Consider the following 21,176-nt stretch of genomic DNA (forward strand, 5'->3'; position numbering starts at 1 on the left):
ACATTCAGAAGTAAATGTTTATTAATTTGTATGCACGCACATGGTTTATGGCATGCAAAAAGGCAGCTCACGCAGCAGGGGAGATGAACAATCTCTGCCTTTTCTTCAAACAAAGCTCTTTGTTTCACCAAAAGGGTGAAGTGATGCCGAAAAAGCAGGAAGTGGCTGAAGATATTAGACACGATAAAGCTCAACACAATTGGCAACAATTGGATCCCTGTAATTAGAGTGCAATGATACAAACCCTAATTTGTTTTTCCTAAATATATTTTCTGACAAGACAATAAAAAGATGTTAATAAACACAGATCATTAAAGTGAGGATAGCCTTTTAGCCGTTTTTTAACGTTTTAAAAAGTGGAAAGAAAAACATTGATTCTTAATTTTCTGGATAGGTTACACCAACAGCCGCCACTTTACACAATTCTTTAAATATACTTTGGTTTTTCAAAATAGTTTTATGCAAATTTTAAGTGCAAGTTTCACAAAAGTGGTTTATCTTTAATCAAAATATGTATTTCTTACAAGCAAGACCAAAGACTGTTTTTGCCTGTTTATTTCTCTAATCCGTAAACAATCAAATTAAAGTCCCCAAAAAATATCCTATTTCGGTTTATTTTCAAACCAATCCCAGTGGTCTTTGTAATTATGATTATGATGTTTTCAGCTAACATAAAATGTTAAAAAGTGTGTGTTGTTTTACAGGACATAGTTTCTGCAGAGCAGCAGTTCGTTAGCCTCTGATGTGTGGGTGGACCGTTGCAGCAAAGGAATCCCGCTCCCATTCCCGTTGCTCTCTTGTAGTTTACAGCCCCTCCTTCTCCCAGTCTAATATTGCTGTTTTAAGTAAGATGCCACTCAGACGAGTAAAACAGATGCACATGGATCTGGAAGTCTACAAGAGGAGGTATAAGAAAGCAGGGATTTGTGTGGCCTACCCAGCATATTTTCTATGTAACACTTCTGCTCTGGATGCACAACAATATGAATGAACTACTCAGAAATGCAATTTTCAGCTTAATTTTCTTTATATACGTCCTCCAAAAGTAGGTTTTGATAGACACATTAGTTTAATTAAACCAAAAGTGTCTTTCTATTTATGAAATTTAGCTCAGCGACTATAGCATACAATCCATATTAAGTCTGTTTAGACTGACTAAAACCTAAATGCATTGAATGAAATACATAAATGGATGCAGTTTCAGGGTAGTTCTGTGTTTTGTTTACATTTTTCATGATGATTGCTTTTGTGATAAAACTAAAATGTTTTAAAGGTAAAACAACCAGCTCTACATATGAAAAAAATAAACTGATTTTTAAATTAGTAGCAGTATGGATCATTACATAGGCGGTTATCTGATTCGATTCAAAAAACAGGATCAATGATTTACAGATAAACTACAATTCTTACTATTCAAGGTACTAAGTCTGAATGGTTGGCATATGTATGCCTTTGTACTGCATGTAAGAAAATTCAAATAACATGTATTTAATCCCCATTTATACCTTTAGTTAGAACAGGAGATCATAATCAACCAAATATAACAAACAGGAAGATTCAGACAGGAGGAAATGGAATTTGTTTTTCGTCAACTTCCTGGTTAAGTTCAGCAGGAGACATAAACATAAATCTCATTGTTGCTTTGCATCATTTAACAACAAATCCTGAAAATGTTCTCCACAGTTGTTCCATCCTCAAAGTTTCACTGACTACAGTTCCAGTAGATCGATGACAACAGTAAAGTAAATGAAGTCCCAGCAACACCTCAGTAAACCTAGAAAACACCCAGAGTCCTTCCATCCAAACAGACTGCAGTGTTTCCAACAGACATATTTTACAATTTTTTTTTTTTCATCTTTAGTGGAAAATACCAAGAAACTCCCACACTTTAGATGAACATTTTACAGCCATGCTAGCATTTACAACATTGATCACAAGACTTCTGCAATATTGTGAATTTCACATCACATGTATTTTTTTCAAAATGTTAATTAAATTTAAAATATTTTTTCCAGAGCTAATTTTAAGGAAACTCAACGTCATTTTTGTTTGTTTGTTTTCTCATCTACAAAAAACATTTGATAGCTTTACTTTGAAAATGAGAACCATTGCCGACACGACTTCCGAGATTTTATGTCTGTTGACAGTACCACACGTGATCAGCTTAGTTTACATACTTAACATTATTCTACATTTTTAGAGCAATAATTACATTGCCTGAAGTGTACCTTTACCCAACTCAACTATAATTATAAAGATCGCAAATTAGTGATCTTGGACGTCACAAATATTCATAATAGATTGCAAATATTCGAATATTCGGATACCTCTTACAGTTCTAATTATTAGAATCCTAAAGTAAAATTTAAGGAACTTGTATCTTTAAAAATATCTACGTTTGCTTAATGGAGCCTAATTTATAGTCTAAAAAAAAAGGTGACAAAGTCTAAAAGAGTCTTTTTATGATTACAGAGGACTAAAAGCTTGTGAAAATCATTCATTTAACAATAAAAACTTTCAGAATAACTGGTAAATCTGTAATAACGTCTCACAGTTTGATGCTCCCAGTGTGTGAATCTTCCTCTGACTTTATTTCAGTGACCCTTGGGTACAACGTGGAAACTCTACATTTGGAGAACTGTCTGTCTTTACTTTTTTCTGGATTTCAGGTGAAACCAGCTGCAGAGCAGTGACTCACCTCCTTGTTTTGTTTTTTTGTGTGTTTTTTTTTGTTTGTGCTGTCACCGTGGTTATGTGCTGCATCTTCCTGTGAGGGTTTTCTTGGGAGCCAGAGAGCAATTTTATCTCAAGCAGCTGATGCTGGAATGACAGGTTTCAGCCAGAGCAGGTGATACGAGGAGGTTTTCTGCCGCACTTTGCTGCATAAATTTGCACAACAATGATGAAAGCACTGGTACATTAGGACTAAGAGGCTCTTGTTCAGCGCGAGCAGGGACCCGCTCTAATAACTGCGGATGTTGGGAGCCTCCTGCAAAGCATTGCGGTTGTCCACTCACCGGTGGATTAGCTGAAATCACACGGAAGGCAATCATGTGAAAACGTGAACAACGCTGTAGCAACAGTACCCAGGAAAATGATGGAACGGGTAAAGTATAGCATAAAGGGCATCGTTTACACGCTTGCATGAGATGCACACAAAGCCAAACACGCTCGGATCGGAACTTAAACATCACCCCAGTAGCCAGCCGAGACTATTTACAGTTCATTTTGAGCAGCGTCTGTTTCAGCTAGAAAAAGTATTTACGCCTCAACTCAACTGAAAGCGCAGACTTTTTCATTAAAACTGTTTTGACACCTCACCCTGAAAAAAAATGCAGAAAATAAAAAAAATGCCATCGCTTCAGAGTAACCCTGTGCATTATTGCTATATTAGTATTTCTCTTCCCTTCGTTAATGCAGGCACTCTCTCATTTGCACCACCATGATGCATCGTCTTTATTAGTAAAATGTTTTCGAAGATAACTCGGAAAAATCTATAATTTTTCACCCAGTTATTATTCATAAAATGCTATGTTAAAGCATCCCTGCAGCCTCTGGGTCATAAATATTCATAAATGAGAGCACAAGATTAGAACATCTCTTCTGTGCAACAATATCGATCACCCCCCCCTCTTTTTTTTTTCTGGAGATGCACCGGCTTCTGTGAAGTGAGCAGCAGCCAGTTATTGCTTCAAACATGAGAAAATTCAGGCCTCTGCGTTTTCAACTGGCATTTAATGAACAGCGAGTGGCAGAGATACACGACATCGGCACAGAAAACGTACAACTGCTGCGAGACACAAAGGATTTAATACAAAGAACTGAAAGAAGAAAAAGTCGGAATTAAACATTTTGTCTAATGTAGGGGAAGTATTCAAAAGCTGTCCTTACAAGACGAGGAACAACGAGGACACATTCACTGTGGAAAAAGAGAAAATTGAAATCATCGTGTGGGAAGATGTAACTTGTCGTCTGCATAGTTGTGTTTATTCCAGTTAAGGCGGAACCAAACAAGTTAGTATGTTCAACGCTATATTTCATTAACCAGAAAAAAACCCAGACTGGAGCTCCTGCTATATGTGGCAGCACAGCTTTAGGAAGCCCTTTGGGAAAAACTTAAACATTCTAGAGCAATACATTACATTTAGCCATTAAGAACCAAGTCATGGCAGTAAAGCTCATCCCAACTGCCCAACAAGGGGCCAGGGGCTTTAACCCTTTAACAGGAAATAACGCATGCTTTTCAAAGGACTGTAACTCTTCAAGCCTATAGGCAGTTACAACGTATTCTGAAGAGGAAAAAAGCAGCATCACGCCGATAAACAACAATTTACGGTATTCCAATTTCACCAATCTATAAAAAAAGCTACCTCTGTCTGCGTCAGAATCTGTTGGTTTTAATAATTGAGTAAACAGTACTGTAAAGTGCTGCTTATCAGTGCATAGTTGCTGTTTTCTACGTCAGAATCTACTGGAATCGAGGAAAAAAAAAGTTACAAAGGTTAGTTCAATTTAAAGAACTCCACCTTTGCCCAACAGTAGCAGGGACAGGCCCCAGCAACCAAGTGACACTGAATGGATAGATGGATGTTTAATTCAAAAAATGTCAAAGTTGGAGCTAAAGTGTGTTAAAGGGTTAATGATTTGGCATCATACCATGGTGAATACTTGGTTTTGATTGTTGTCCATTCAAAGGTGACAATAGACACCTTGAAAATAAGTTTTGGCCAAATATCCTAAATGTTCTATATTAGTGAACTGAACCTAAAGTCCAGTTTGTGACCTGAACAACAGAAACTTGGAAAATATGTTTTAAAGTCATTTTATTAATAATAAAATAAAATGTTGATCAAGTTTAATGATCAGAGTTAATGGTGGATATTTCTTACAATTTATTTTGTGTCTTTGAAAAAAACTTTTACTTCATCTGGTTAAAAACAAGTGGAAAGAGGTCTGTGCAAGCTCAGTAGCCGTTACCGTGACAACATGTGGCATCACATCAAATAGCAAGCTTCTTGCGAAATGGGCTTTAACCCTCCTTTTATCCTTAGGGTCAATTTGACCCCAATTCAATGTCTGTCATTAAAAAAATAATAGTTAACCTTTTTCTTTTTACTTCATATTTCATGACTTTTCCTAATTTCCCAACTTTTCCTAAGTTGGGTCATCTAGACCCACTAGACAGTGCTCTGAACCTTTTTTCTTCAATGATTTGTGATCTTCACTGGTGTCCATGGATTACATGAAATCTTTCCACCTTTATCCACCTTTGTCATGGTAGGAAGAACACGTCAATGTAAGGGTGGGGTCATCTAAGATAGCACAAGGGTTAACAGGCGTCTCTCTGAAGTGAAGCAGCAGTTTCATTCCAAACTTCTACCAGATAACAGAGTGTATTTCAGCTGCTTGTGTCTGAGATCTTATCCTTTGGGTTATGACCCAGAGTTCATGACCAGAGTGAGAGTAGGAATGTAGACTGACCAGTTGATCAAGGGCTGTCCCTTTTGGCTCAGCTTCCTCCCCACAATAATGTTTCCCCACGATTATTTTGGAGTAGGATATTGAAAAAATAAACCACTATCTTTTTTAAATTGATTTAGAAAATTGGCATTAGCACCAAGCCCTATTACAAAAGGAGACTGTGGAGAAAATTGCAAGGCGTTACCCGTTTGGCAAAATGTCATGTGTGAAATGGGCATGTAGGGTCTGGTTCATATTCCTTCAATATACCTCATTTGGGAAGATGTTGACAGTTTTAGTGTATCTAAATGTGGTCAATAATGCTAAACATGGACCAATGAGGGATGAAAGTGTCATTAATCATGACCATCCAAAAGTTTAAGGGTTTGATCACACCAAATTTATCTTTTTGGAAGGAAATTAATTGTTTTTTGTTTTATGCTTTATGCTAAAATTCCCAAAAGTCTGTCATTTTAAAACTCAAATTCGGTATGGACCGCTTACGACCAATATGAGTTGCGTGAAGTAATTTCATGTGTGTCTATTCATCTTGCGTAAAAAAAAAGAAAAATCAACCCGCTACGCATGCCACTTATTTTTGATTTTTATGTTTTTACACGTTTTTCTAATCTCTAACACACCGGAAAGCTGATAATCTTGTTCCACAGTACAAGCCGCTGATATAAAACTAAGAACAAACATCTGTGTTTTTGTAGAATCCTGTGATAGGTAAATTCTTCAGAGATTTAAAGTCTAGAAAGCTGCAAACAAGGTTTCAACACTGACCTTGGAGTGAACTTACTGGTATGTCGACTCGCTGGGAGATTGGTAAATCTCTTGCACATTTTCACTTGGGAATAATCTCACTGACAGCAGAAAATTGGGCTCAAAATGCCTCAATAACAGCTTTTCAGAGTAATAGTCAAGATCATTGATCATTGTGCATTTCTTCAGATGAGCAAGCTGGTTGACTGTGAAATGTTTGAGTTTTTTTACCCTTTTTTTATTGAATGTTGGAGCGCAGTGTTCAGCTAAGGTTAAAGGTATTCTTCGAATAGGAAAACTGAAAAGATGAAGCAAGGTTGAAGACGCTGGGCAGAAGAATCTGAAGAATCCCTTAGTAAAAAGTAGTTTAAGTGTACTACAAGTAGCTAGCCTATACTAAAAGTGAGGCAGTATAAATATACTGTAAACCGAAAATGTCCCAATTTAGTCTGAAGAAGTATTCAGTTAGTGAACTTCCTACACCACACATAGAAGGTCTATAGTATACTTATACTATAGTATACTTATACTCAAGTAAACTCAATAAAATGTTGTACTTCTTGCAAAGGGATGTTAAAAAGGCCCAAAGTGTTGGTACAGATGATACGTGAAATGCTGACTGACTCGATAAAGATATGAAAACCCAAAATATATAATGTGGAGCCTCACAAATGCCAAAAGGCGATCAATTCTGATGCCGGGTAGAATACCAAATTCAGATTGTATTGAACCGTGTGATGTCATCACCTCAGAGCTTTTCAAGCATACTTAAACTTATAAAATCCTGAAATGGTCTCAAAATGTGTATTTTAAATGGGGAATTATGTAATTGGAGGTTGTTTACAGCTTACAAATGGGTTTTCAAATGAAAGTATTCAAGTGGTCCTGGCTCTTAAAGCATTTTTAGTGTCTAAAGACTTTTCCCTTCTCTTTTTAATGAGATTTAAGCTATTTATTATTAAAAAAAATGATCATGAAGTGCCAAAAACTAAAAGTAGAAGCAATAATCTGTTAAAAAGCTGCATGTTTTCAGTCCAGATTTGTCAAAATTGGCTAAAAGTATGGTAAAGATTTCACATATCATACAGAATATATTTTTAAGTTATATCTGGTGAAGTCTTGATCAAAACACTTAATCAGAGGCCATCGTTTTAAAGTCCCACAGTGACATTTTCTGTCTGAAGTATCTGCGTGCTGTGTTGTTGCAGCACCATCACAAGGAGCGACATTGTCTTTCATCACACCCCCACTTCTAGGCCGAACTGTTGCTGAGCTTTCCCCTCAGGCTAATCTTATGATGCCGTCTGCCAAAAGGAGCAGCTTGCCGTGACGCCACGGACGCTGAACCCCTCTCCTGTTGTTCGCTCGGCACACAGTTTCAAGCCGGTGACCCAGTTACGCGTCAGAGGTGTTTAGTCATCTGATGCATTGTGTTGAATCCTTTGTTGTGAAGTGCCACTCAGGTACAGAGGGGGGGATAAAGAATGGGGGAGAAATTGAAAATTCCAGGGCTCAAGCAGCAATCCCATCCAGAGATAGTGCGGCTTTTGTTTTTGTTTTTCGCTGTCCTGTCCGCCACTTTCACCCCCTTTCTAATGCCACCGTCCAACAACTTCAACAATGAAGCTGCAGAAAAAGTTTTGTAACCGTTCGATTTGAAACTCATCCGTCTCAGCTGGACGTGCTTTTGTTTTCCCCTGGATTCCTGGGGAATGCAGTTTGTATATGGACAAGCGCTCGATAAAGCAGCCAGAGAAAAAGGTGCCCCAATGAAAGTCAATTGCAGTACTTCATCACCGCATCGCTTCTGGCATGCGCTGCGCCGCCAAGATTGATGATGGAAATCAGTCTTGGGGAATTTGGCCTCTTAATAGATTTTTGTGCTGTACGTTGTCAAAAATACATGCTCTGACAAAAACAAAAGGTGGAGTGGGATTATAGTCAGTTGATGGATTAATTGTGTGGAGGGAAATCAGTTTAGCATGAATGAAAAACCAGATTGTAGATTTATGCATTTTAATGTGTCTGGGTCAAAATTGACCTGTTTTCAAGTGTGAAAATGGGTCAGTTTTGACCCAAACACAATGTAATGGATACAAAACAGATATTTTAGATTTCAACAAGAAATTGAAAATAGTTTTTAACTCAAAAACACACATTGTTAACTTGGAGGTTTATTAGTTATAAAAGGGTATATTTAAACTTGAAAGAAATGTTAAAGATTGAAAAAAAAGTGTAACTTTGAAAAGAAAAAGAAAAAACTATAAATCTTAAATTATTACCAAATAATGTTTATATTCAACAGCTACTGTTTTCCGTTTCTCTCCCTATTTTTTTTTATTTTTTAAACGGTTTCGGAGATGCGTCTGATTTTACACGGGGCTTTGAGCCCCATTGGCTACCGAAACATGATTGACATGGGGTTCAGAGGTCACTGTGACATCCTTTTTGCTCCCAAACAGTGTCTATTGTTTGTGTTGCTGTGTGATCCCTCCACAGTACTGGACGCCAGCGGTCCCCAAACCCCGGGCTGCAGACCAGGACAGGTCCATGGGTCATTTGGTACCGGGCCGCACAGAAAGAATAAATAATTTGCATTACTTCTGTTTTATTTATTTCAGAAACTGAAAGATGTTTTATTTTGAAAAATTGCCCGATTATCTGTTACATCCGTCGGTAAAGTGCTTTGGGCTTTTTACCATTTACCCTTCTAAAATGGCCGTCAATCATACAAAAGTTAATATAATAATTAACAAAAAATATGTAATTAACAAAATTATATTTAGTAATTTTTCACTAATTTTGGTATTTATGGTATTTAGGCAAAGCAACTCCCAGACTACCACACTACCACTGCCATGCTTGTCAAATGATATAATATTTTGCTTCAGATGTAATGAGAACACCATCCTTTGTTTTTTTTCCTTTTGGATATAATCCAGATGCTTGAATGAAATATCCAGAAACCTTTTTTTTCCTTGGCAATGTCTTTTTCCTTGAAGAAATGGATCCATTTTGGTCCCAATGAAGCTTCCAGTTCTTTCTTTGTCATTTTGCTTCTATTGGGTGAAACAGATTCATAGGAGCCCATTTCTTATTTGACATAATAGTTTTTATGATACAGCACAAGGTTGTTTGCTCTATGGTCATCCTTTCAGTTTTATGGGATCTACTTTATGGTGCTTTATGTCATATAGTTGATTACAATCCATGTTCTGGTTTTATTTTTTTATTATTATTATTAATTATTATTATTTTTAAGCTATCTTGGTTTTGCTCTGACACAGATCAGAGATTTAAAAAATAAAGAATGAAAGAAAATGTAATTTTTTAGTCAAACACGCTCAAGTGTACATCTGTAAATACCCCCGGAGTCACACACTGTATTATTGTGTTATCTGCCATCTCCTTGTGAGCCTGCATTTTACCCCCCATCGCTACACATCAAAATAACAAAATCATAATCTGATGTAACATGAGATGCAGGATAACTAGACTTGTGGCAGCCACTTCCTTTGAAGGTGAGGGGAAAGATCCCATCTCTCACAGCTAGAGCTCGGCAGGGATGCGCCACATCAAACTACCTGGCAGCCCTCTGTCTTCAGGCACTTTGCTTTAATCCACTTTTATTTTTCATTGATTTTTTTTAAACAATTTTCATCACAAAAAATCTGGATATGTAACTTTTTAAGCCCCTTGCTTTACATTCATTTATTTACTTTTTCAGCTCCTCGAGCAGAAAATGCATTGATCACGGTTCAGATGCACGGCAGCAAGTGACACAGATGTAACACGTGTGCAAATCCACACTGTTGTTCATACAACAGTGGTGCCTATGCAGTTCTATAGTACGCAGAGCTCAGTGAACCTGATCAGTGAATGGGTGGATCTACTGTCTATGGCTCAAAAGTGAACATCACAAGCGAGAAAAAGCCAATTGATGCAAGTATAATTGGTAAGCAGCGTGTTTGGAAGCCCCATAGGGGGACACTTTTTGATCTTCTGTGCAGCAGAAAAAACACACAAATCTGAAATCTGCTTCAAATCCTCCAGCACAGAGTCACAAGTCACACTTGTGTTCCCTACATTTTAGCTCATGTGATCACGCTGCAGAAATATGAGAGGGTCGCCGTAAGTGTTTCTAATAATATTAAGCTAATGACCCATTTCAGAAAGGGCCTCGCCCGGCCCACTTGGCACGTGGAGCGGGATCACTGATGGGCTTTCGCGGCTTGAGAAGACGTGCAGACGCAGCAGCACGAGCCATCGGTTCCGTCCTTCTCTGAATGATGGCACAATTAAATGTTTCACAGCACGCCAGCATCACTGCAGTTGCTCCAAGCCATCCTCTTTTTTTCTTTATTTTATTTTTTTCCCCCACACAATGGCTGTCATTCCGTGCACAATTAGAGCTGATGTCGTGCTGTTTTACATTTCAATCTTGGGTTTTTTTTCCCATTTTTTTATGGTCATTTTACATGTATTTTATCTGCCAATGACACATCGAATCAGAGGTTAACGTTTAACCCTTTAATGCATTTAAATGCATACCTGCTATGCTTTTTTAATGCATTTTCATAGGAAGAATAAGATATATGCACAGTCATCAGGCCACACCGTGATGCATCCAAGTGTGCTGCAAATCATCCATATTTTAAGATAGAAACACTACTTCAACCACAGAAGCAAGTTGTTTTTTTTACTTTGTTCTTCTAAGAAACTTCAATACATGGGGTGCACAGTTTGATAGTTGCTGAGTTGAAGGGGGAATTTGCAAGAAAAAACAGTTCCTTTCAAAACAAGTAAATAAAATAGCGGTAAGTACAAAGGAATGACAACTCATTTTTCTATTAATATTTCAGCATATTAGCTTTTACTTGTTTTAGAAGCACCATTTGCCCTTGAACTGTTTTCAACTTTTGCAGGTTCCCTCATGTCATCATGTGGATAATGTTGGATTTATCTCTCTTTTACTAGGAAAAAATATACGATAGGCGCAATGTTTAGTTGAAAGGTGTTTTGTATTCGTCTCTAATGTGTTTCAAGACACTTTTCCATATCTGCCTTCAGAATTTAGAGACATTTTTGATAAAGCTCAGTTGACATTCTAAACACGGAGGAGAATCTGATAGACTGCAACAACTGCATCAGTTAAAAATAAATACATGAACACCGATGGACCATGTTGATTTAATTGATGGCCAAAACTGTGGGAAATTCTTTAGTTTCTGATTCCTCTAATCCAAAATAATGTTTTGTTTTTGATGTTTTGACATTTTAAAACCTAATATATATACAACTACCAGAGCAAAATACATACATTTGCCTGTTTAATAGCCAGTTTCACGATATTATTTCCCAAAAGACATGAAAAAGGGAAGGGCATCACAACTTATTTTAAGACATTTTATCAAGACAATGCTTCCATTGGCAGAATTCTTTCACTTCTTACTAAAGGATAAATGTCATGTGTAGTGAATGTTTTAACTTGTTTTGAGATGGATATTTTTGTGTTGATAATGCTTCTGTGTATTTGAGCAGTTGTGATACCACTTAATCAATAAAACCACTTCCCATGACGACAGATGCATAAATGATAGAAACATATATTTTACCACCCTTCATTTTTCTACCTGTCATGGCTCTAAATTTCCTGAGTGTTTATGCAATCATAATTACCAAAAATACGTCTACACGTTATACACATGTACTTTACTCGAGTTCCATCCCACGATACTTAAGGATTCTTAATTCTGTCTGATAAAAGTTATGAACCGGATAATGATAAATCATGTAATAGAAATGGTTACAGTAGAACTCTCCTAAGTTTCATACGTCTTTGTATGAATTGAAAACTACTGATTGTCTTGTTTTGTGCATTATTCTTGCTTTGATTGCTTGAAATAAAACGTGTCAAATAAAAATAAATAAAAACCTATTGATAAAAAAACTTTTAGCTGGTTAACGGAGCAGGTTTGACATGAGATAAATAGGCAATGAAAGTGACATCCCCATGGAGCCCATATGGTCCCTGAAAACTAGGCCACTTGAGGCTAACATGCACTCGTTATGTTGATATCATGCAATCAAGAGATTAGTGCATAAAGATGTTGCTCAGGGACACAAAGGAAAACAAAATTAAACCTTTTGTTTGCTTGAGAAAGATTAACAAGGGATTATAGAGATGGTGTTTTGGTGATCAGCAGCTTTTACTATGTTAATGTAGTTCACATTTTTTGATTTTTTTTTAAAATAAAACAAGAATTTTACCTTAGAAAGGAATTTGTTGAATGCAAACTTCAAGGGATTTTGTTTTGTTTGCTATAAACTGCAGAATTTGATGCGTCTGCTCTTCTTTTTCTGTTTTACAGTGGTTCTTCAATACAATTAGACTAGGAGGCATTCAATTATGCACACAGCTCTTCGTCGTCTCTGCAGCAGCATTTCAATAAGGTCAAGGTCTGGCCTTTTCCAGGAACATCTCTTCTCTGTTTTGCACCAATTGATATGCAAATGTGTTGATGTGTTTTCCCGTTGCATGACAGATGGCCTCGCACCGGTAACTTGAAAAAAGCTTTATTGTTGTGTCAGGGAATGCAAGACTTCACGGAATGCTGCTGTAAAACAAGCCCATATCATCATCATCATCATCATTCCATCGCTGAGCTGGATCATTACAGTTTGTTCTCTTTAAGCAGGGAAGAAAAACAAGCCTGAAACTTTTCTAAGGCTGGGCAACACTGAGATAAAACCTTTTTTTTCAGTTAACTCTTTAAAGACCCACTTCAATCTTATTTTGATTTATTTTCAAAATGTTCCCAGTGGCCTTTCAAGTAGGATTGTGCCGTTTTTAGCCAAAATAAAAAAAATAACTTTCATTTTCTAGGACATTTTCTGCAGAGCGGCGGTAGTTCTTTAAAAATTAATCTCTCAGTGTGGATGGTGGGGTTGGCACAGAGTAAGCCCATCCCCACTTCCCATCACCCATCTGTTTACACAGTTTCTGGCTAGCGTATGTTGAGGTGAACAGGGGTTCCATATTATTTTCTATGATCTTTTCATTATACATTACAGGGGTTCTATTATATTGTCTATGTTTTGTCTTATTATGCATTTAATGGATTCTATATATGCATGTATATTGTACTGCAGAAATATGCTTGGTTCCTGCCCTCAGTAACAGATAATATGTGCCGAGGTCACCAGTAGGCCTGTTTGTGACTTTTGGTCTCTGTTTTCTTTCTGTGCTGGAGTGTTTATGGAGCCACGACACCTGCAATGCAGACTAGACAAAAACACACCATTCTATTGACGTATCTAGTATGTTTACATCTTCCCTTACTGAATAATAAAAAAAAGCCTTTTTGCCTTGAGGCCAGAGAGAGCGGACAGCCACAGAGCCTAACAGGTCGTGTTTTTCCACCTCTCCCCTTTTGCAAAAGGTTTGAAAATTCATGCAGACTCTTGTGTGTCTTTTCATTTCCCAACTGCACATTTCATTTTTGGACGTCCTGAACCACCCGCATCTGTGAAGGCCGGATGGGAGGCCAACACGTACAACCCTCCACAACCACAACGCAACATTAGCAGTGAAAAAAAATTGAGAGCAATATTGGTGCTAAGCGGTGGTACAGTTTTGAGACAGACATCCAGCTCGGCCGAGAAAAACAGATGTTCATGAATCCATTCATGTGGGCCGTCCAGCCACTACAATACAATACTACGATAGGTCAAAAAGAAGCTCCTTTCTAAACTGCATTTTTTTCGTGTAATTCTGATTCACAACGATTCGGATAAAGTCACACTCAGAAATGCAATTTTAAGTTACTGATTTTATACCGTCCATCATCAGAAAAATGCCACAACAACATGTTGAAGATGTGGGTCTTTAACACCTGAGCTGTCATAGGTGATGACTAATAACACAGCCTCTGGACTACCGTACATTTCTCACTTTTCAGGCAATAACGTAATTCCAACGGATTTTAATGTGGAGATGGTTCGACTTAGGTAGGTAGCTGATTGATTGCCTAAGCACTTCACTATGGGTAAGAGCTATGGCAGGTCATAGAACATCAACACTGGAGCTAAAGCTCTGGTGTAAAAGGGTTAAAGTACATTTTCAGTGACAACTCTAACCCTACTCTAACTCCAAAATGTGAACATTTTTTTTTCTAATGTTTGTACGAGGAATTCTTATTTTTATGTTTTTAAGTTTTGGCACAAAATGTACTCATTAAAACAAAAATCAAACTTGAAGGCAATTTCCAAGAATTTCTGAAACATTCATCTTTTATTACAGACTTATCTTCTGGTTTCAGTAAAAACCTTAAAAATTGTAAAGAAATGTTCATGAATGACCATCATTATTAGCTTCTGAGCATAAAGGTTGATTTTGAGATCTTACACAGATTGTGTCTCCTCAAAGTCATTCGTTTTTGCTTTTCTAAAATCTGATCAAAACAGTTCGACAGGACAACCATGAAGTGATTAACAGATTAGCAATAAATATAGGCCACTCTATGAATGAATGATCATTTGGGAAAGACAATTTCCTGGTGGAAATCTACAAGTCCGTTGGTTGAGTTTGAATCAAAGCAGACTTACTGGGTTATATCCCCCCGTGGACTGGATGTCCCCCTTTTTCGTAGACCTTGTGGTGACTATCTGGGGCTTAAGACCATCCCCAGTTGAATTCATTAAGTCCCTAAAGTCTCTTACAGGGAAGCTTCTTATTCCAAATTGTGGCGAGACCTTAATCTTGTGGATTTGAGGGAAGCCGATTGATCTGAGAAAGAGAGAAAAATAACAACAATTATGGGGAAAGTCCCTATTTAACAGGAAGAACAACACTAAATGTTAAAGGGAATCTTTTTTGGTGGAATTCCCTTTAATACCCCCCAAAATACGGATTTCTCTCGTCACATTAATCCAGAGATAACAGACACTGGAAACACTTTGAACCCCCAAACCTCTGGAAAAGTTCCGACTTTGACCTTTTACGAACTGTCATCGCATCTTACTTTAGGCTGCATGTTTTTGCTTTTGGATCGTTAAAAACAGAAGTCATACTCTTTGAGTCAGCCTGCACCTACAGTATATCCTTCTGCTTCACACATGCTGCAAGACGGAAGAAGAAATACATTTAAAAACCTCTGCTCTTTTTTTTTTTTTCCCATAAAGATCTGGGACGTATTAAATATTTATTCCCCTTGTGCCTTTAGAATTCATGCGGCAGTTGGTAAAACAGAAAGAAATTCTTAATTAGCAGCAGTTTAAAGCATCTGCACAACTTGTTCCCCTTTGGTTCCCTCTTCCACAAGAACACTTGATTGTTTTTACCTTCCCTCTGTTCTCAGTCCTACAGGAGATTTCAGGATGTAATCAAGGAGCGTTTTGTGCGGCGGTGTGGTTTTTGCCTCTACACCTCCCACAAATGTCAACGCAGCCTGTGCTGGTCGTATGAGATGAGCCGGCACTCGCACAAGAGCGCAAGTCATGGGTTTGTTTACGTAGCTCAGCCCGCTGAGGCGCATTCTGATGTGCATGCCACTAAAAACACACGCGTGTCTCGTCTTGCCCAGGAATGACTGCAAGGACTTGACTCAGCGTGACCCAGTGCACATGGCTGCATCCGGCGCGCGCGTGCACGTGGAGTCCGTCCGTGAAGACTGTGCCAGTCGGCATGTGCTCTTCCATACCACCCACGGTTAATCTCACAGCTGGCATGTTCCCGACGACGGCGTCACAAACTCCCACTGAACTCTGAGACTCGTCGGACGTCTTTGAGGCGTGTGAACTTTGTGCACATTGAAGTTGTTAGTCGTGCGAGTCAAAAGAATCACATAAATGAGATGAATCACGGCAAAAACCTACAGACTTCTCTAATTTGGGGGTGGACACCGCTTAGACTTTTGACTCTTCTCACAGCCACTCTGAGTCTGAGGCGAGCTAGGCCACGTGCTTCAGCGGGAGCGTCCCCTCCACTCCACTCCCACCCCAATCCAACACATCCAAAGGTAAAAGCAGGGATTTGTATAACTGGATCCACTCTCCTCAGCAGGGGCTCCAGCCTGCTGTCAGTTTGGAGCAAAGAGGCTGCGAGCTCCTGGAGTTTGGCCCCTTCTCTCCTCTGTTGGATTCTCCTCCCGCCTTTCACACAATCCTTCCATGCGGACAAAATAACATGTGTCGCAATCGGTGTCATGCCTTCTCTTTTGGCCCACATGGAGCTATTTTTATCTGCCTTTCTGCAAACACACAGAAGAACTGGAACTTAAGGGGGGTCTGATTATGCTGCGTTAGCGGCAGAAAGTTGGAAATAGAAAGTAAACCTTCACAGTTAAAGTCAGTTTGGTGCAGGGGCTTATGGAGCAGTGCAGGTGCTTGTTTACTGGACTCAAGCGTCTCCAGCTCTTTTTTCTTTAGGTTCAAGTTTTTTTTTTCTTCCTTTTGGCAAAAAGGGTGTTAAAAAAAATTAAAACAAAAAAAAAAACACCAAAGCATTCTAACTATGTCCTATTTGCTCTTTGGTGTCAATCACAGCTGAAGACGAGGGAAGGCTTTTACCAGCACTCACCTTCTGGTTTTGTTTTTCCCCCGCGAGAGGGGCCCTCCCGCCGAGGGGCCAAAATGTTGTTTTCATACCACTTCTTTAATTGCATTGAGATTCTCCGGCCTTTTGCACTGATATCACCTCATGATTGTAAAGATGGAGCTTCTATTTGACACCACTAGTGGCTTTCACAGATTAAAAAATAGTGGCTTTCACAGATTAAAAAAAGAAAAAACGAAAACAAACAGTTTAAGCGTGTTCTGTTAACTAGAACTTACTTTTTTTTTTGAGAGGAGGTTAATTTTTCACAGGTGCGCCTGAAACGACAATAGGAGCTGCCATCAAAGAGTGGCGCCCTGAGGGAGCAGCACATACCTGGTAATAACAAAAGGAACAAACGGCTCAAATGTCAGTGCGGTATTTCATCTGTTGCGTTAGCATCAAAGTTGCTGCCAAAACTGTACCCCGAACAAACAAAGAGAAAACCAGAGACTAGATTAAAAAAAAAAGAAAAAAGGCTGTGGCAGTTTGTGGCTTTAACTTACAGCTATATGATCCTTTTGAAACATAAAAAAAAAGGCGTTGAGTTTTTTGGAAATTGTATTACACAATAGTGCCAATCCTTGGCTAGATGGAGAATAGAAACCTGAAAGACGACATTTGTATTATATTGGTACCCAGGTAGGAGCAGAGATTTAGCTGTGAATAGAGAGCTGGTCCTCATTAGTAAGAGGTCTGATTGGAACCCCATTCCTTTGATAGCAGCACAACCTGCTCTTACCCGTACATGGACATTTAGTTGTGTTCTGGTAGACTACTGCATATAAAACCATCAGAAACACTAAGCTGACTGTTCTTTAATGGCTTGATAGAACAAATCCAAAGTAATACGTGTCAGCACATACGAGGGCAAAAAGACTCAGCTTTAGAGTGGAGAGGCATTTCTACAAATATCCAGCCTTTTGGGGTTCTGATTTCTCAGCTCCTGTTTTGTTCTCACAAGTACATACATGTGTCGTTTAAAATGAACAGACGTGTTTGTGAAAACTCAAATTTAGAGCCTGAAAAAATAGGATTTTTTTTTTTTTTATTGTGAATGTACTGACTACACAAACCAAAGAGGACTATTATCATCATCATCATTATCTGAACCCACTGAATACCTTTTTGGGGTCATAGGGTTGCTGTAGCCTATCCTAGCTACTATCCAGGAAAGGTAGACCGGGATTTGAACCACAACCTTCTTGCTGTGAGGCAAAAGATATAACTACTACCCAGAAATGCTTTTTTTTTTTGTTAATCAAATGTAAATTGGATGGATGTCCCGATCAGGTTTTTTTTTTGGTAAGATTTATTCCATATTTCTTTTAGTTTGGCAGAAGATTTATTCCATATTTCTTTTAGTTTGACATAAGGCTCCAATCAGACACATAAAACCAAAATCTCCATAGAATACTTTGGGTATTAAACTACCCCTAACCGAGCTCACAGGTGGAAGCCGGGGAGGAGGGTTGGGTGACGAACGCAGAACACGCGGAAATGGAAGAAGAGGATTGGACCGCACCTGGAACTTAAGTAAGACGCTGAACAGGTGAGTTGATTAGACTGAACCGCCCGCAGGGAGGAGTAACCAGCTGAACGCTCTGCTCGAGTTGCCTGCCCGAAATACTCCCAGGGTCGTTCACTGAATAAACTGATTCAGGTTTTCCCAGAAATCTTTTTTTGATCAACCTTATTTTGTCATTTAACCCATTAACCATTAACCCATTTGCTATCCTAGGCACTTTAACATTGGGAGTGGGGTCATCTAGACCCACTAGACAGTGCTCTGAAACTTTTTTCTTCAATGATTTGTGATCTTCACTGGTGTCCATGAATCACATGAAATCTCTCCACCTTTATCCACCTTTGTCATGGTAGGGAGAACACGTCAATGTAAGGGTGGGGTCATCTAAGATAGCACAAGGGTTAAAAAAAAATACCTAAAAATGACTTTCTTACAAAAATGCTGATAATTTATCATCAGCAGCTTTATTTCCATTCTCATTAAAAAGAAAGAAAATCCCAATCTTTTGCCTTTTTAGGTGTCTTTGTAGGTCATTGTTTGCCAATAGAAACACTTGCTGAACTGTTTTTGTGCGCCTCTACAACAATGAAATGTTGGGATCTGTTCATGGTTTCCAGACTTCTAGTAGGGTATTTATCTGTAAAAAATAAGCTCGAAATAGAAAGTGCTTACCATGATAAAAACAGGAAAAAAAATTCTGATCCCTGATCAAGATACAAATTCGAATTCTGCTGAAACGTCTGAAAGTCTGAAACGACGTGTTCGTGCCCGATTTCCGATTATGTGATCAGATGGAGATGTTGATTTTAAATTTTACACCAACTGGATGGTACGTACAAGCATGGTAGCAATCTAAGATGCTAAACTTCTCCAGTTTTAAAATTCAGTGCATTTTTCTTGTGGCCGTGTAACACGGCAACTACATGTGTCACAGGTCAATTTTATAATAATAATAATAAAAATTATAACAAATTTTATCCGTTTTATACGTCAACGTCCCCTGCCTTCGCCCACAAGTGGCCGGGATAGGCTACGGCATCCCCGTGACCCCGAAAGCGATTAAACGGAATAAAAAATGAAAAATGAATGAATAACTATATTTTATTTAAAAAAGCGCCTTTCAGAACACCAAAGGACACTGTGCAGGTTCAAAAGAAAACAAAATCACATGTTAAAAACAATAAATAAGTTAAAATCAATAATAAAATCAGATAGCAGAAGATGAAAAAGTGTGATCAGGGCCATGGACTTTAAACAAAAAGAACTGCAAGTCACAGAGTCCTTTGGGGCGTGACGTCACCGATGACCGGTTCGAGCAGGAACAGGAAGAGCCGAAACTTGGAAAAAAACCACAACACGGAGCATGAAAGACGGCAGCACGCCGCACACCAAGAGATTCTGGCGATCACAGACGCTCACAGAGTGACTGAGTGACATAGCCTTTAGAAAAAACATGGAAAATAAGATTTGCACAGAAAAAAAACACAATTTTTGCAAAACCTTAAATAAAGCCTTTTTTTTTTTACACCACATTAAAAGGTATTTACCGATTTAGCCCAGGTCTGACTCATTAGCATACGCAAAGGAAGGAAGGATTCTGATTTTTAATGTTCCAATTAACTTTTTGAAATTATTATTTGACTCAGACTGACTATGATGAGATTTACAAATTCTGCATTAAAAATGTATTTTTAATGAACAAAACTGAAAGACAGAACACAATCAGCATGTGTTCGAATGAAAAACACGTCTAATTTGCAAAGCCAAGACGGTGGCTTTGTGAGATTTAATGTGGATTCTCTCTAAATGCATAATTCCAAGTACAAGCACGTGAAAAAAGTGAGCTTACAGTTGGAACTTTCTTTTTTTTTTTTTCCTCGACCATGCTCGAGAAGGACTTTGCAATTCAGCAAATACGGCATACCAGAGGATTACATACATTTGTATGTTTATTACTCTGAAGAAGCAAAAACCTGGGAGCAGTCACTGTGACTTCAGAGTAGATTTGCGCTCTATCCCGAATAAAATGTAGAACAACATAGCAATGCCTTTTTGTCCTTTGTGCCAAGATAATGTGCAAGGTTGAGGCTATGCATAGGATTACTTTAATAACTGCAGTTCCATTTTCATTTTATTTGGAAAGCTGTAGTTTCTATTTGTCACCGTCTTAAGGTGGGGGTCTGCTTGGTCTTTCTGCATGATTTTTGGGTAGGAAAATGTCAGCTGTCATTTATGAACAAATGAATAAAGCTTCTGTGATTCCAGCCTCTCTCGAAGTGGACTAAACGGAGTCAAGCGGCAGATGAGCAGCAGTGGATGCCAGCTGCAGTGTAATATACAATTAAGACAGCCCGTGTACACTGCCAGAATATGAAATGGAAGATTGACTGTGATTGCATAGTGTGGGGTTTCCTTGGGGTTTTTCTCCCAGCACGGCTGTCATGTATGGAGACGTTTCACAGATTGGAGCGTTCAAATGCAGCCGCTGCTGCCTTCATTTGGAAATTCTGCCCAATCACTTGTGTTTATTGTTTTTCAATCTTCCAATTTCTTTATTCAAATGTGTGCAAACAAATTAAATCAGATTAATCACCTGTTCACCAGTGACTGAATAAGTGGGGATTGGATGACCCAATGGTTTTCCTATTAGGGTTCAACTTTCCTCCAGCCTTTTTGGCGGGAAAAAATAAAAACAAAATTGGTTTATTTCCACTGAGCAGTACAGTCTGGTCCATCGAAGTCCAGTATTTTGTGCATTTCCATTACAAAATGGACCCTTTAAACTGAACCAAATCATACCATTTTTGGGCCCCCATCGGTTGTAGGTCC

The 21,176-nt window shown here is 38.4% G+C and overlaps 1 long non-coding RNA gene across 1 annotated transcript in view; it reads right to left on the minus strand.

Annotated features, from left to right (window-relative positions):
• Positions 1-9,469: 9,469 nt before the first annotated feature.
• Positions 9,470-21,176, minus strand: part of LOC110016378 (uncharacterized) — an 81,787-nt gene continuing 70,080 nt past the window's right edge. The window contains exon 3 of the long non-coding RNA XR_013654065.1: positions 9,470-15,013. This is a non-coding gene — a long non-coding RNA (uncharacterized LOC110016378). The remainder of the gene's footprint in view (positions 15,014-21,176) is intronic.

The sequence above is a fragment of the Oryzias latipes genome, chromosome 2 (genome assembly GCF_053564925.1).
Source record: "Oryzias latipes strain Hd-rR chromosome 2, Olatipes_Hd-rR_3.1".
NCBI classification, from domain to species: Eukaryota; Metazoa; Chordata; class Actinopteri; order Beloniformes; family Adrianichthyidae; genus Oryzias; species Oryzias latipes.